Below are 13904 nucleotides of genomic sequence, written 5' to 3' on the forward strand. Positions count from 1 at the left end.
TGTTAAGAAATTGTACATGTTTGTCGTCTTTTATGTTTGTTTTGGTGTTCTGTGTTTTGCTTTTGTCTATATAAAATGTGAAAACCCAATAAAAATATTTTTTTTAAAAAAAAGAATATTATGAATTATGGAAAGGATTTGCTGTGACAATTATTAATCAAGATACAAGAGATGGGAGGAGGAGGAGGTCATGGAAAGAAGGTAAAGAAAGTGGAGAATTTGAAAGTGATGGTTTTGTTTTTTCTTTTTCTTTTTCTGTTTTTGTCTTTTTTTCTTTGTAATTTTGTATTTTTTCTTTGTAATTTTTTGAAAAAATCTTTTTTCAATAGATATCATTATATATATATAAAATAACCACTGACCTTCCGATCAGCAAGCCCAAGGCTCAGTGGTTTAGACCACAGCGCCACCCGTGTCCCTTTAATCCTACCTGTAGGTTTCCCCAAATCCTTTAGTTGGCCACTGAGAAAACAGGATGCTGGATAAGATGGGCCATTGGCCTGATCCTGCGCAACCTTCTTACTTTCTTACGTCTTGTCCAGAGCAGGTCCACTGAAACAGGGTTTCCCACTTGGACTACTGCAATGCACTCTACATGCGGCTACCTTTGAAGGTGACCCGGAAACTGCAATTAATCCAGAATGCGGCAGCGAGACTGGTGACTGGGAGTGGCCACTGAGACCATATAACACCGGTCCTGGAAGATCTTCATTGGCTCCCAGTACGTTTCTGAGCACAATTCAAAGTGTTGGTGCTGACCTTTTAAGCCCTAAATGGCCTTGGTCCTGTATACCTGAAGGAGCGTCTCCACCCCCATCATTCTGCCCAGACACTGAGGTCCAGCTCCAAGGGTCTTCTGGTGGTTCCCTCACTGCGAGAAGTGAAGTTACAGGGAACCAGGCAGAGGGCCTTCTTGGTAGTGGCGCCCACTCTGTGGAACACCCTCCCAGCAGATGTCAACTATTTTACTTTGAAAAGACAACTGAAGGCAGCCCTGTTTAGGGAAGTTTTTAATGTCTGATGCTGTATTGTTTTTAATATTCGGTTGGAAGCCACCCAGAGTGGCTGGGGAAACCCAGCCAGATGGGCGGGGTATAAATAAATTAATCATCATCATCATCATCATCATCATCATCAATTCCAGATTTCATGGCATCTCTGAATCCAAATTGGCTCAAAGAAGCAGGGGAGCAGCAGCCAGTTATAGAATCATAGAATCATAGAGTTGGAAGAGACCACAAGGACCATCGAGTCCAACCCCCTGCTAAGCAGGAAACACCATCAGAGCACTCCTGACATATGGTTGTCAAGCCTCTGCTTAAAGACCTCCAAAGGAGGAGACTCCACCACACTCCCTGGCAGCAAATTCCACTGTCAAACAGCTCTTACTGTCAGGAAGTTCTTCCTAATGTTTAGGTGGAATCTTCTTTCTTGTAGTTTGGATCCATTGCTCCGTGTCCGCTTCTCTGGAGCAGCAGAAAACAACCTTTCTCCCTCCTCTATGTGACATCCTTTTATATATTTAAACATGGCTATCATATCACCCCTTAACCTCCTCTTCTCCAGGCTAAACATGCCCAGCTCCCTTAGCCGTTCCTCATAAGGCATCGTTTCCAGGCCTTTGACCATTTTGGTTGCCCTCCTCTGGACACGTTCCAGTTTGTCAGTGTCCTTCTTGAATTGTGGTGCCCAGAACTGAATAAGTCGAGTGATTCCAAAGGTCTTCACAAGTCAATAACAGAAATACTTTTGAGAGACTTCCTGCCAGCAGTATTAGCCCCTGCCTTTATGCCAAATTCAGCAATGTCTGATTCAAAGTCTGAACAGGTTCGTGTGGCTCTTCTCAACTTTGATATATTGCTCCAGAAAGCCAGACGCTTCTCTTTCATTGCTCCTGTTCATTTTATCCAGGGAAGGGAAGGACATGGCAATCGATACTTACTTCTTGACAGCAAGCCACTGAGCATATTGAGATTGAGAGCATCAGAACAACCCAACAATCAGACACCAAAATTGGCATCATGAAGCTTTCAACTTTGACCAGGTTTGGATGCTGAGGAAAGTTGGCTAACTTTACATGCAGTAGCAGAAAACTCCAACCTTAGTTGTCTTAGGCAGAAGCAAGGGCAAAGCTGAGGCAAAGCAGAGGGTACAATGCCTCTTCTCCTTTTTCAGACAACATCTCATTTCAGGATCACCTGTCTCTCTGCTCAACTCAGTGACTATATACATTAAGCAATCATTAAATTTAACGGGTCCATACACAAGCTATGCATGGCAAAAGCATGAATACCCTTTGCTTCGCAAAAAGGGTGAATGTGGTGTCCTACATTGATAACAGTGTTTTGCGTTATTTTGAGATTTTAAAAAGTAACTACAACTAGGACCCTCGTACCTACAGGACCGTCTCTCCTGGTATGCCCCATGGAGGACCTTAAGATCCACAAATAACAACACTTTGGAGGTCCCAAGCCGCAAGATGGTTAGATTGGTCTCAACTAGGGCCAGGGCCTTTTCAGCACTGGCCCCGACTTGGTGGAACGCTCCGTCACAAGAGACTAGGGCCCTGCAGGACTTGACATCTTTCCGTAGGGCCTGCAAGACAGAGCTGTTCCACCTGGCCTTTGGTTTGGACTTAGTCTGACCCTTATGTTTCCCTCCCCTTATGGTTTTGATTTATGGGCTACTATTAAAACGAGGCTGCATTTTAAATTGCATTTTAACTCGTATTTTAATAAACTGGTTTTTTGTTTGTTTGTCTCCCCCCCCCCAATTGTTTTATTGTAATTTTATTGGTGTTAGCCGCCTCTGGCCGGGGAGGGCAGGGTATAAATAAATTGTTGTTGCTGTTACTATTATTATCATTATCATTGTTGTTGTTGTTGTTGTTGTTGTTGTTTTGCAACAACTCCAGAAATCCCTAGAAAAAAAATGAGAGCTAACAGTTATGTAAAGAAGACATCCAATCTATGTACTGCCATGTCTAAATACCCTTCAGAAGATTTTTAGCAGGTCACAGTCAAAATCCTGGGGAAAGTGGTTTATCCGTCACACAGCTATAATTCACAGCACCTTTAACAAGCTAGCTACAGTTCCCAGGTTCTTTTGGGGAAGCCATGTGCTTTTAATGTGCTCTAAACACACGAAATGCAGGCTCTGTGAGCTAGGAAACTTAAAATAAAGAGGGTCTGAGGTTCTACGAATCCTGCCAGACTTTCCAGATTCCACCTGACAATCCACATTTTATAATTTGCGGCACAGCTCTGGCCACGCAGAATGTCAGAACTCCTACTGCCCAACTGATACTAAATCACAGGCATTTGGACTGGTGTGCCATTGTCTGCTCCAAGTTGGCAAACATTCCCCAGGGCATTATCTTTATGAAAAGAGACACAAAGAAGGAACACAGATCTAGAAGCTATTAGTGCAAAGCGACAAATTGTTCAGCCAAGTGAAGTGATACGCAGCACACCAACACTACTAGAGAAGTCAACCAAAGAATATGACTTATCAAAACCTGAGATGTGCAGGGATGATCTTACATAGCATTGCATATTAGGATGTGGAAGGCTACCAAGTAAAATCTGTGGGGCTATTGTTCAGTTTGAAATACTTTACTTGGTGAAGCCACTTCCGCCCTGCAAAGGAGGTGGTGTTGCGGGCTTCACGCCCCTAGCCCCCGCACGATTGGGGGAATCCCCGGCCGCGTCACTCCCTGGCCAGCCAATCAGCTGGCTCTGGGGGCGTGTCCTGCCCTATTTAACGCAGGTGCGGCCAGGGATCTCCCTCTTTTCCCGCCTACCAGCTGTTCCTGTTTCCCACCCTCCCGCCCTATAAGGTTTTTGTTCTTTGACCTTGCTATGGACCTCGCTGTTGAGGGGCCTGGTAGGAATTTTTCCACTTGGCAAATTGGCACCAGCCACTTGGTTTTCGCCTACCTTGTAGCAAATCGTCATAACTTTCTTGGTATTGGCGGTTAGGCATTGGTATTGGTATTGTTTTGTAGATGGAAGAGGGGAGGTAGCGCCATCACCTGCCCCGTATATTAAAGGGTAGTCCGATAAAGGATTCCAGGGGGCGTGGCCCTGTCCAAAGCCTATGGAGGTGAGGGCCTAAGGCACACCCCCAAGGGGTGACCCTGGGGAGTTCCTAGTTGATGCGCATCAGCAGGACTCCCCCTACTGGTGGTTAACCCTTCCCGGACTTCAAGCGGACGGGCTGAAGCTGGATATAGTCGGTTAGGACCAGTGCCTAAGCCAATACCACTCATCACCTGTAACCAATAAAGTTGTGGCTATATTTATCCCATTAACCTTAATAATTGTGTCATGTGTCTTTATTTCCACTGGGGGGGGGAACTCGCCACACAAATTGCATGCTTTTAATTTATTGATCAATCAATTAAATCTGTGCATGTCTGCATATAAATAAAACAACATTTTTTGGGGGGATTATATACTGCACATCCATACACAGCACAGCAAGCATAACCTTAAGAGGCATAAGAACACAGAAGAGCCCAGCTGAATGATCTAGTCCAGCACTCAAGAATTTGAGGCCAATGTGTTTAAGAATTTGACCACATTACTCAATGGCTGCTGGATTCATCCTACAACATATTGCTTCAACCAAAGTCTGAACCCTATTTTTCTTTTCTTTTCTTTGGTCTCAGTTAGGAACCAAAAACATGTGCAATGGTCTTTATTCTCCCCTTAAGCCAGGGCTTTCTGCCTAAGGGTCACATTCCCTACTGGACAATTGCCAGTGGTGGGCGGGACCAGAGCAAAAAGTGGGTGTGGCCAGAGGCCAAAGAAGGTAGAGGTCTTGGGATCTGGGCCGAGTCCCAGTTTTCAAAGCCCAGATGGAGAAGCCCGGAGGACCACACTGAGCCTCTGGGTTGCGGTTCCCCATCTCAGCTTTAAGCCATTTCCCAGTCTTTTATCAGATTGGGGGAGTTAAAGGAGAACCAGGCAGCTTGCTTGGGAATTGCCCCTTGTGGGGCTCAAGGAAACGTCTAAAGGCTTGCTTATTTACCTTTGGTTTCCCATCATACCATTTTTCAAGGATGTTTCTAGATAAGCCAAAAGCATCTTTCTACCTTGAAGTCCAAGAGTGCCTGACCACACAAGAATTTGTACCTATCCACAAAGAACCTTGGTATATCACTTAAACTCTCAAGTCATTGTCAGGGATGGTCTTTGGTAATATGGCCCCTGAGCAAGGACCAAATATGGTTCCCAACTTCAAGTATTTCTTATTTTCACAATAATTCCTTTTGGCACAGTTGCTTTTTTATGGATCTTCTCAGTAGGTACCTATATTATTATTATTATTATTATTATTATTATTATTATTATTATACCTCGGATTAAGAACGTAATTCGTTCTGGAGGTCTGTTTTTAACCTGAAACTGTTCTTAACCTGAAGCACCATTTTGGTTTTTTTAAAAATAATAATATTTATTAAAACACAAAAAAAATTTGAATTACACACACATACAAAAATTACAAAAAAGAGAAAAAACACAAAAACACAAAAAGAAAAAGAGAAAATAAAACCATCACTTTCAAATTTCCATTACCTTCTTTCCATGACCTCCTCCTCCTCCCATCCCTTGTATCTTAATTAGTAATTGTGACAGCAAATCCTTTCCATAATTCATAATATTTTATCATTACGTTGCCTTACTCTCTTATCATCTTGTCTTATAACGACAACCTCAGAGCTTAAAACTTTAATCTTTTTTACCAACTTCTCATAACCATTACCCTTTTGCCAAATTCTTTAGACATTTTTACAAGAGCCAAGTAATTTCATCTCAACATTTTGGCTAATGGGGCCTCCTGCCGCCACTGCACAATTTCTGTTCTCATCCTGAAGCAAAGTTCTTAACCCGAGGTACTATTTCTGGGTTAGAGGAGTCTGTAACCTGAAGCGTCTGTAACCTGAAGCATATGTAACCCGAAGTACCACTGTAATTATTATTATTATTATTATTATTATTATTAGTCCCCTCGGCTTAGTGCCCTGAATTCGGCACTGTCACTGTGAATACCTAACAAACTACTCCGACCCCTTCTTTAAGAAAGGCAAATTCTGAACACTTTAACCCTTCCATTTCTCTGTCTCTGTCACTCACTCAATCACTGATTTTGCTGTTCTTTCTATCCGCCAGTGGCCAAAATCTGTGCCATTTATGTTTCAAGATGCCCTCTTGTACTTAGACTTCCATTTCAGCCTATCATTGTTTCCCACCTACGTTTATATCTCTTTAGAGAAATAGCCACTCTATGTTGTTCATTTACGCAGGGCAGGCTTTGTGAAGTGTTCACAAAAATAGATGCACGTATCCACTAACCTTCCCTCTATTTTGTAATAAAGCTGGAACCTGTTTCGTACCTGCAGTCAAAGTCTGTGTTATCTTGCTATTCCTACCACCCAACCCCAACCCCACCCCGTAGTTGCTGTGCAAGAAAACACCCTTGTGATGAATCACAACTCTAAGCTCAAGTTTCTGAAAATCACACCTCTGTCTGTTGCTTGTGCGTAAAGGTACATTTGTGAACAAGGGCATGTGTTAACAATAGGTGTGTATTTATATGTTTGTATTCATGCATGTATGTACAGAAGGGGACTATATTATGGCCACCAAAGCAATTTCCAGGACAGCTTATGAAATGTTAAAACACAACCAAACAAGTTTAAAACGTACAAAAACGACTCTGTCCCCAAAAACTGACAGAAAGAAGTCTGCCAAATTTCAAAACTTTCTTACAGAAAAAAGCTGGCCAACTGGAAGGATCACAAACGAGCCTGGCAATTTTCCCCACTCTCTGCTCACACACACCACCAGACAAGCTGTGCTCAAAACAAAATCCAAGACAGGAACTTGAGAGCTGAAGAGTAGCACAGCCCTAGGCTGACTCAGACGATGCAGAGAAGAGAGTTTTTCAGGACACTAATATGGTGCGATAGAACCGTAATTGTCAGCTGCGCAAATGTTCATTCTTCTGCCCCTCTGTGATAAAAGTAGCTAAACTTCCTTGGCCGAAGGGTTGCATTTGCTCTCATCTAGCAGCTTTTCAAGGGCTGTGTGCCAGATCTGGCTGTGGCCAAAGTAAAGAAGGTGCTCACAGACACAGCTCTTGCACCTAGACGAAAGCCTGGGCACACACACACACACAGCCCCCAACCCGACTACGCTGACCCCTGCCAATCAGCAGAGGCACAGGAACAGGATTTTCTTCTCAATTGCAATACCAAGCTATAGGGAGAAAAAGTTCTCTGTCCAGCCCAGCACTGCAATGGGAAGGAAAATTTCTCCACCCACTATTTAGATGCTCTCTGAAAAGCAGAAAGGGAAATTTTCTCAACCACCCTGCCCTGACCCTGAAGTCCAGCAGTGATCAAGATGCAGAGCTATAAGGTACAGAGTCACCAGCTAAGGAGGCAGACCAAATATCTAAACCTGGGGCTGGTGACCAGGAAGCTACTAAATCTGTTAAGCTGTGGGTGAACATATCAGACGACACAGCGATTCTTCAAACAGCTCTTGTTTATTCACAGGCCAGAACAGAACTGGGCTGAAGGGTTCAGCCAACCTGCTTATATAGGGCTCAACTACAAAGCAACAGTAACAACTTTCTGAAACTATCCAATCACTGAACGTCACTTTCAATTCCTTATTTGCATATGTGGACCTGAGTGAAAACTATCTACAGTATCCCCCTGCTGGCCCAGGGTGAGAACTTCAGTACATAACAAAATCCAAGGCTGGCAGGCAGAAGTTCCCTGGACTAGATCCCACAGCAACATGGCTAGTTCTTGCCTAGTTCTTGCTTGCAGTAAGCAAAGAGAGAGCTTAAGCACGAGTCCCTGTTCAGATAACACATTAAGTCAAACCTTGGTTTCTCTCAGCACAGCATGGCAGTAGAAAGGATCAAGGAGAAACAAAGCAGCTGTGAAGTCCTCTTTGCATGGTCTCGCTAAGCCATGCTTTGGCTTAATATGTTGCACAGACCAGGTCACTTGGATGCTGCTGCCATAATGGCCAGTGCTTCCAGACCTTCATCTCCTCTCCCTTCTGTTTCCAGCTTTTCCATCTTCTTCTCGCTCCCTCAGCTCCCTCCCAGGCAATGTTTGGAGCATAAAATGAGATAGCCCCATCAGATACTTTAACCTGAGATCTTTGCAGGAAGGACAAGGTATAAAATGGAGATACCGGTAAATAAGTTCCCCAGCTCTGCAGCAGGATCTAGAAATCAGCCACAGCAATTTTAAAAACAGGAAGCCACGGAGAATAGCATATCCAGGGGAAACTCATTAGGCAGAGCATAATTACTGAGTTCATCAGGAGACTGGTTAATGCCCCATTATTCGAGGTGAATTTAGAGAGTTCTCTTTCTTTTCTCTGAAATAAAGCATTTTTCACACTAGATGCACCAAGCTGAGACATTGATGTTGTGCTGACTGATCCCCAGACATTAATAACCTAGAAGTATGAATATCTCTGCGTGACCTAAGCACACATTGGATGCTTACCGAAGGAACAATCCAGCCATCCCTACTGCTCTTTGGCTCCAGCTGTAGCCACTTATTTGTGTTTACTCTCAAAGTCACCTATAAAGTTCGTCACAGCATTTCATTAATGTTTGGTGGCAAGACATATAGTTGGTCTGGACAACGTAAACGCTTGCCTCAAAGGACAAATGGAGTTTAAATGATTGGGCGTCACAGTCACTACCATGATGGGAAGGAATAAGATGAAGAATCTCAAACTTGCAGGCTCCTGCCCACCCCCTTCTTCTTGTCAGTGTTTTCATCTCTCCCATTGCAAGGATCGCCAGATCATGTTTGTTTTACTTTCTGTCTGTGAGAAAGGAGGGGGCAGAAGCTACTCTTCCAGACTTCCGTCCGTAGTACTGTGTGGGGTCTTTTTGATCTGTCTAGAGACAAGATGGCAGTATGAGAGACCTGTATCTCTTGTACATGTGTGTTGGGCCTGGGGGTAACCCGTGAAAAGTGGTCAGGGTAACGGCTGGACCTGATCCCCTGGCGACTCACCTCCCTGTTTCGCCCAAAGGCAAGCACTCCTCCTGCGAGTACTCAGGTCTCTCCTTCTCCCAGACCTCAGTCTCTGCAGCTTGGGAGACATCGGTGGGTTACTAGACCCAGAGGCCGCCTCAGCCTCCCCTGACCCAACTGGTAGTGGAGCAGCTGTAAGTGATGGCCCAGCTGAAGGGAACAGGGTAATCCCTGCATCTGGAGCCAGAGCAGGCTCAGGCCCCTGACTCAGCCCAGCTGGTTTAGTTGCAGGGGAACCTGTGGAGACTAGGACTCTTCAGGATCAGGTCCCAGACTTGGTTCAGATGATGCCCGAGGCAAAGGATCCGGTGCAGACTGAGACTCCTCTGGTTCAGGGCCGGCTGCTACCCCGGCAAAGGTAAAAGGCTGTCGGACCCCGCCCCAGGTTGCAGGAGCAACATTGCTGTATGCCAGATCCTGCCTGAGATCCTGTATCTGTCCTTTCCTGGTTTCCTGCCTTGTGTCCTGCCTTGGCCCTGTCGGACTGACTCCCAGCAGAACCTTTGGATTCTGGACCGGTCCTGGACCGCGTTTCACGGGTTACCCCCCGGGACCAGCACAATATCTTTCAAGGCTCAGCCCTAGCAATATAAACAGATTCTGTGACACAACCCTGGTACAAATTAAGCATTCTAATCTCTAGTCTGGAGTCATAAATGCATTGTATTAGGGCTGGCTTGGCAGCAGGGTGGTATTAAATGGCTTGGTTATGTACACAGAAGGGAAGATGGCAGGATCCTCAAAGACATAGAGCTGGCTTCAGGCACCAGGTCTGTTGGCAGAGCAGCTATGCATGATAAAGATGTCTGCAAAGGTAACATGAAGGCTGGCAACGTGAACCCTGCCATGTGGGAATCCCTTACAGACAACCACAGTGCCAGGAGAGAAGACAATCAGGTTGTGTATCCACAACACTGAACAGAGGAGAAATTACCACAGAGGTAAGAAATGCCACCATGCACTTCTTGCAGCAAAACCAGACACCTTCATCTGCCCCAGTTGCAATAAAACATGTCTCTCCCAACGGTTTGACTTCACCCAGATGGCACACTCTTTCATTGTCTCCTGAGACAGATGGATGCCAACAACTATAGTAGAGCCTGCTTGGCAGCAGGTTGGTATTGAATAGAATCAGTTCAACGAGTTAGGGAGTGGCTACAAGGCCAAAATCAACTGTACACGTAGTATGTTTTCTCATTATCATAATTACTAATTTTCTATCCCACTCAAAGGGCTTCTTCCCCCTAACACTAATGGGGGAAATCCATTTGGAACTGGCCCTTAAACTCCTAGGTTGCTATTCAACTAAATAAAGGCACCAATGCAAAGATTAGAATGAGCACAATGGGATCCTCCTCTGTTTCCCTACCGTATGCAAATGCCCCTATCTTCTCTGGAGGGTCAGGGGACCCTGGGTGGAGGAGAGGGGGAGACCATTCTGTTGCGCAAGAAGAAATCCTTGTGCTGATGGAACGTTCAACTTAGCAGTATGCCAAATGCAACCTATTATTTTTAAAATTATTAGTAATTTACCTTTTGGCTTACAAATATTTTTAAAATCTAGGTGAACAGCCATATCCTGAAGATTTCATCCATAAATTCACTTGCGTGAATCATGACTCTCTAGAAAATTAAATTATGAAATCTGGAAACACAGCTAATTTGAGCCCAGGGTGCAATACTGGCAGTTATGAATCCAGTGTACCTTCGTACGTTTTGAGGAAGTAGAGAAAGAGAGGGGGGAGAGAGCAAGAAGAGAGAGAGAGTCAGATTTCCTTGGGCTTGTTGTTCTCTCATCTTACTCTTCCGCACGCTCTGAGCTTCTGACAGCATTTCAGAACATGCTTGTGTGGCCACATGGCTGGTTGCCATGGAGACCTGAAGCTCCGCATGTTTTCAGCCCCGGACTGATGGTTTGCATTAAACTCCCATTTCCTGGGGTGGAAAAAAATATATAAAGGTTACAGTGCTGCCATCTATATGCAAACAGAAGCAGCATTATCCTAATCTCATTCACTCAGGTCATGCCCACGCAATCATTCACCCCCACAGCCGTTACCTAAACTCTCCCCTCAGCGGCTGCTCTGATTTCTTTCACAAACGAAGCCAGAGCCTTACACCAGCAGTTTTCAAAATGTGGAATGGTTTCCCCTTTGAGGAACATGAAATGCCAAGATTGGGGGCAGGGGCACTTCCCACGAAGGAATGTTAGAACAGGATCTTAGTGTTGGCTGAGGCCTTCCTTCTCTCACCCGTCAAGGCAGGGATGTAGGGGCAACTGTTCCCTCAGGACTCAACATCCCAACATGATTTGAAAATAAGGGAGTTTAGGAAGAACTGCTGCTTTGTTCTATGGAAAGATCATCCTGTGCAGTTTCAGGATTCGGGGTCTGAGTTAATCAGTTTTATTCTTCTAATGCCAGTGTTAGATTAGTTCCCTGATCCATAGGCTGTCTACAAGGCTCTCCAAATATTCACCTGTGGAACAGATGGTTGGCACTGGGCTTTGGAGGGCGGTAATGCTTGAATCATAGCCAATGTGCAAGGGCAGCTTAATTAAGTCCACAAACCCCCAATTCTAGTCAAATCGTGTCCTTCATCATGGAGGGCACGTGAAGAAGAAGAAGAGTTTGGATTTGATATCCCGCTTTATCACTATTCGAAGGAGTCTCAAAGCGGCTAACATTCTCCTTTTCCCTTCCTCCCCCACAACAAACACTCTGTGAGGTGGGTGGGGCTGAGAGACTTCAGAGAAGTGTGACTAGCCCAAGGTCACCAGGCGGCTGCATGTGGTGGAGCGGAGACGTGGTGGAGCGGAGATTACAAGTCTACCACTCTTAACCACTACAACACACTGGCTCTCACGTGTTGCGGTGAGATCACCTAAACTGCCTCCCTGTTGTGGGGCGGGGCTGTTTGGATAGCCACAACACCCCACTGGTTGCCCCTCAGTTGCTGGGGCAGAAATTTGGCCTGTTGGGTCATCTATTGGCTACCAAGGGGCTATTAAAGCTGCTGCACTTTGCTGGGAGCTTTCTCTTTCTTGTGACATGCATCAGATCACCCACCCTCCCACCCTATATTTAGGGCTGTTTTTTGGTCTTGCTATGCCTATCTAGGGGTCATTTTTTTGGAGCAGGGGCCCGGTAGGAATTTTGCCATTTGGCTGATTGGCTGTGGCCACTTGGTTTTTGCCTACCATGTAGCAAATCATCACAACTTTGTAAGGTTGGCGGTTAGGTATTTGGTTCAATGTTTTGGGGAGGGGACATGGTTGGCTGTGCCTGCCCCTCCATCGCTGCTGCTAGGGAATTCCGTTAAAGGAATCCAGGGACTCGTCTTGCTTTTGTCCGAACCCTGTCAAGGGGCTAGGGCCACACCAGAGCCCCTGGGAGCATCTGGGGTAAGTTGTGAGATCGAACCCAGCTTCTCGCTCCCCCAGGATGCTTTCCCTTACTGATATACGGTGGTGCCCAGTGTCAGTCCTGTTCCTGCCACCGTGCAGGTTCAGGTAGTCTGGAACCAATGCCTAAGCAACCACTCACATGCTGTAATCAATAAAGTTGTGGCCAAAATGAATGCCAAAAACCTTAAACTAAATTCTGTGCCTATTGTATCTTTATTTTGGGGGTGGTTATGGAGGCCTTCACATGCAAATCATGGCCACCCTCTATCACAATGCTGCTGTGAATTATATAGCGTCATATCAGCTGATTACTCCCAGATGAAGGGCAGAATCAGCACACCAGGGATGGGGGGAGAAGAGGCAGAGCTGCAAGAGTGGACAACGGGGGCAGAAGACCCATATGGTGAATGACCCAGAGAGATACAGCAAGCCACATTTTTCCCCGTCCCCAGATTCCAGGATTGCACCCTCTGAGGGCTGTCCATTTCCCATGGATGAGAGTGTATTTCTATACAGCTGCTGACTGTCATGGCAATGTGGTACAGAATTTAGACAGCGCTAGGAGAGGTTGTCCCAACTCCCTCTTGACATGTCAGGTGTCCATGAGCTTGCATCCTTTCAAAGAAAAGTGTTGACACAGCTGCAGTATCACTAGATGATGTTCCTGCACTGGAAGATAGGAAGCACATTCAGAACCTGATCAAAGAAGTTCAGATCAAGGGATGGAATCCAGTCAAGTGTCAGGAACGTTCCTTCCCAGAGTGACAGCGAGGGCTCTGAGGACCAAGGGGGGTGGCAGGCAGAAGGAGATGAAGGTTTGATTTCTTCACATGCAGAGAGCGAAGCGAGCCTCTCCAGTCCTGGAATGCAAGTTGTAAATTCCCAGGACAGCGTGAGGCAGGCAGACGGGCCTCAGCTTTCAGACTCGCTTTCAGGGGAGGAGGGGCAAACTAGACTATCTAGTCCAGAGTCCCCCAGTACTAGGAGGTTGGGCAGAGTTCAGGCTTGGTGTCAAGCCCACAAAAGGAGGAGCAGCCGATGACGGATTTCCTGTTGGAAAAGAGCCTGCCCTCCAGAGGGCTCAACTGACCCATCGAGTGCGGAAGATTGAGCTGTGTGCTTGGACTGAACTATTGTGTTCATACCAACAAATCTGAACATTATAAAACTGCCAGCCTGCTTTCTCTTGGTGTGAGAGGGAGATCGAGAATCCTGACAGCAAGAACCAAGACGTTCCACAATGGAACAGGAAAGGTAGGGTAATTGTATTGCTTCCCATGGATTCTGGGCCTCTGCAACTGAAGAACCTCAGTTACAGTACTTCCAAGATCGGTACCTGACACCCAGACAATTCAGACAACCTATTAACAACAAGAAGAAACGTCCTGCAGCACCTTATAACAGATATAATGA

General features: G+C 45.6%; 1 protein-coding gene across 1 annotated transcript in view; it reads right to left on the reverse strand.

Annotated features, from left to right (window-relative positions):
- Nucleotides 1-13904, reverse strand: part of CACNA1E (calcium voltage-gated channel subunit alpha1 E) — a gene marked incomplete at its 5' end in the record, with an annotated part of 230218 nt that overhangs the window by 180187 nt on the left and 36127 nt on the right. The gene's annotated exons all lie outside the window — the stretch shown is intronic.

This window comes from Podarcis vaucheri (genome assembly GCF_965113315.1).
Source record: "Podarcis vaucheri genome assembly, chromosome: 6".
Lineage (NCBI taxonomy): Eukaryota > Metazoa > Chordata > Lepidosauria > Squamata > Lacertidae > Podarcis > Podarcis vaucheri.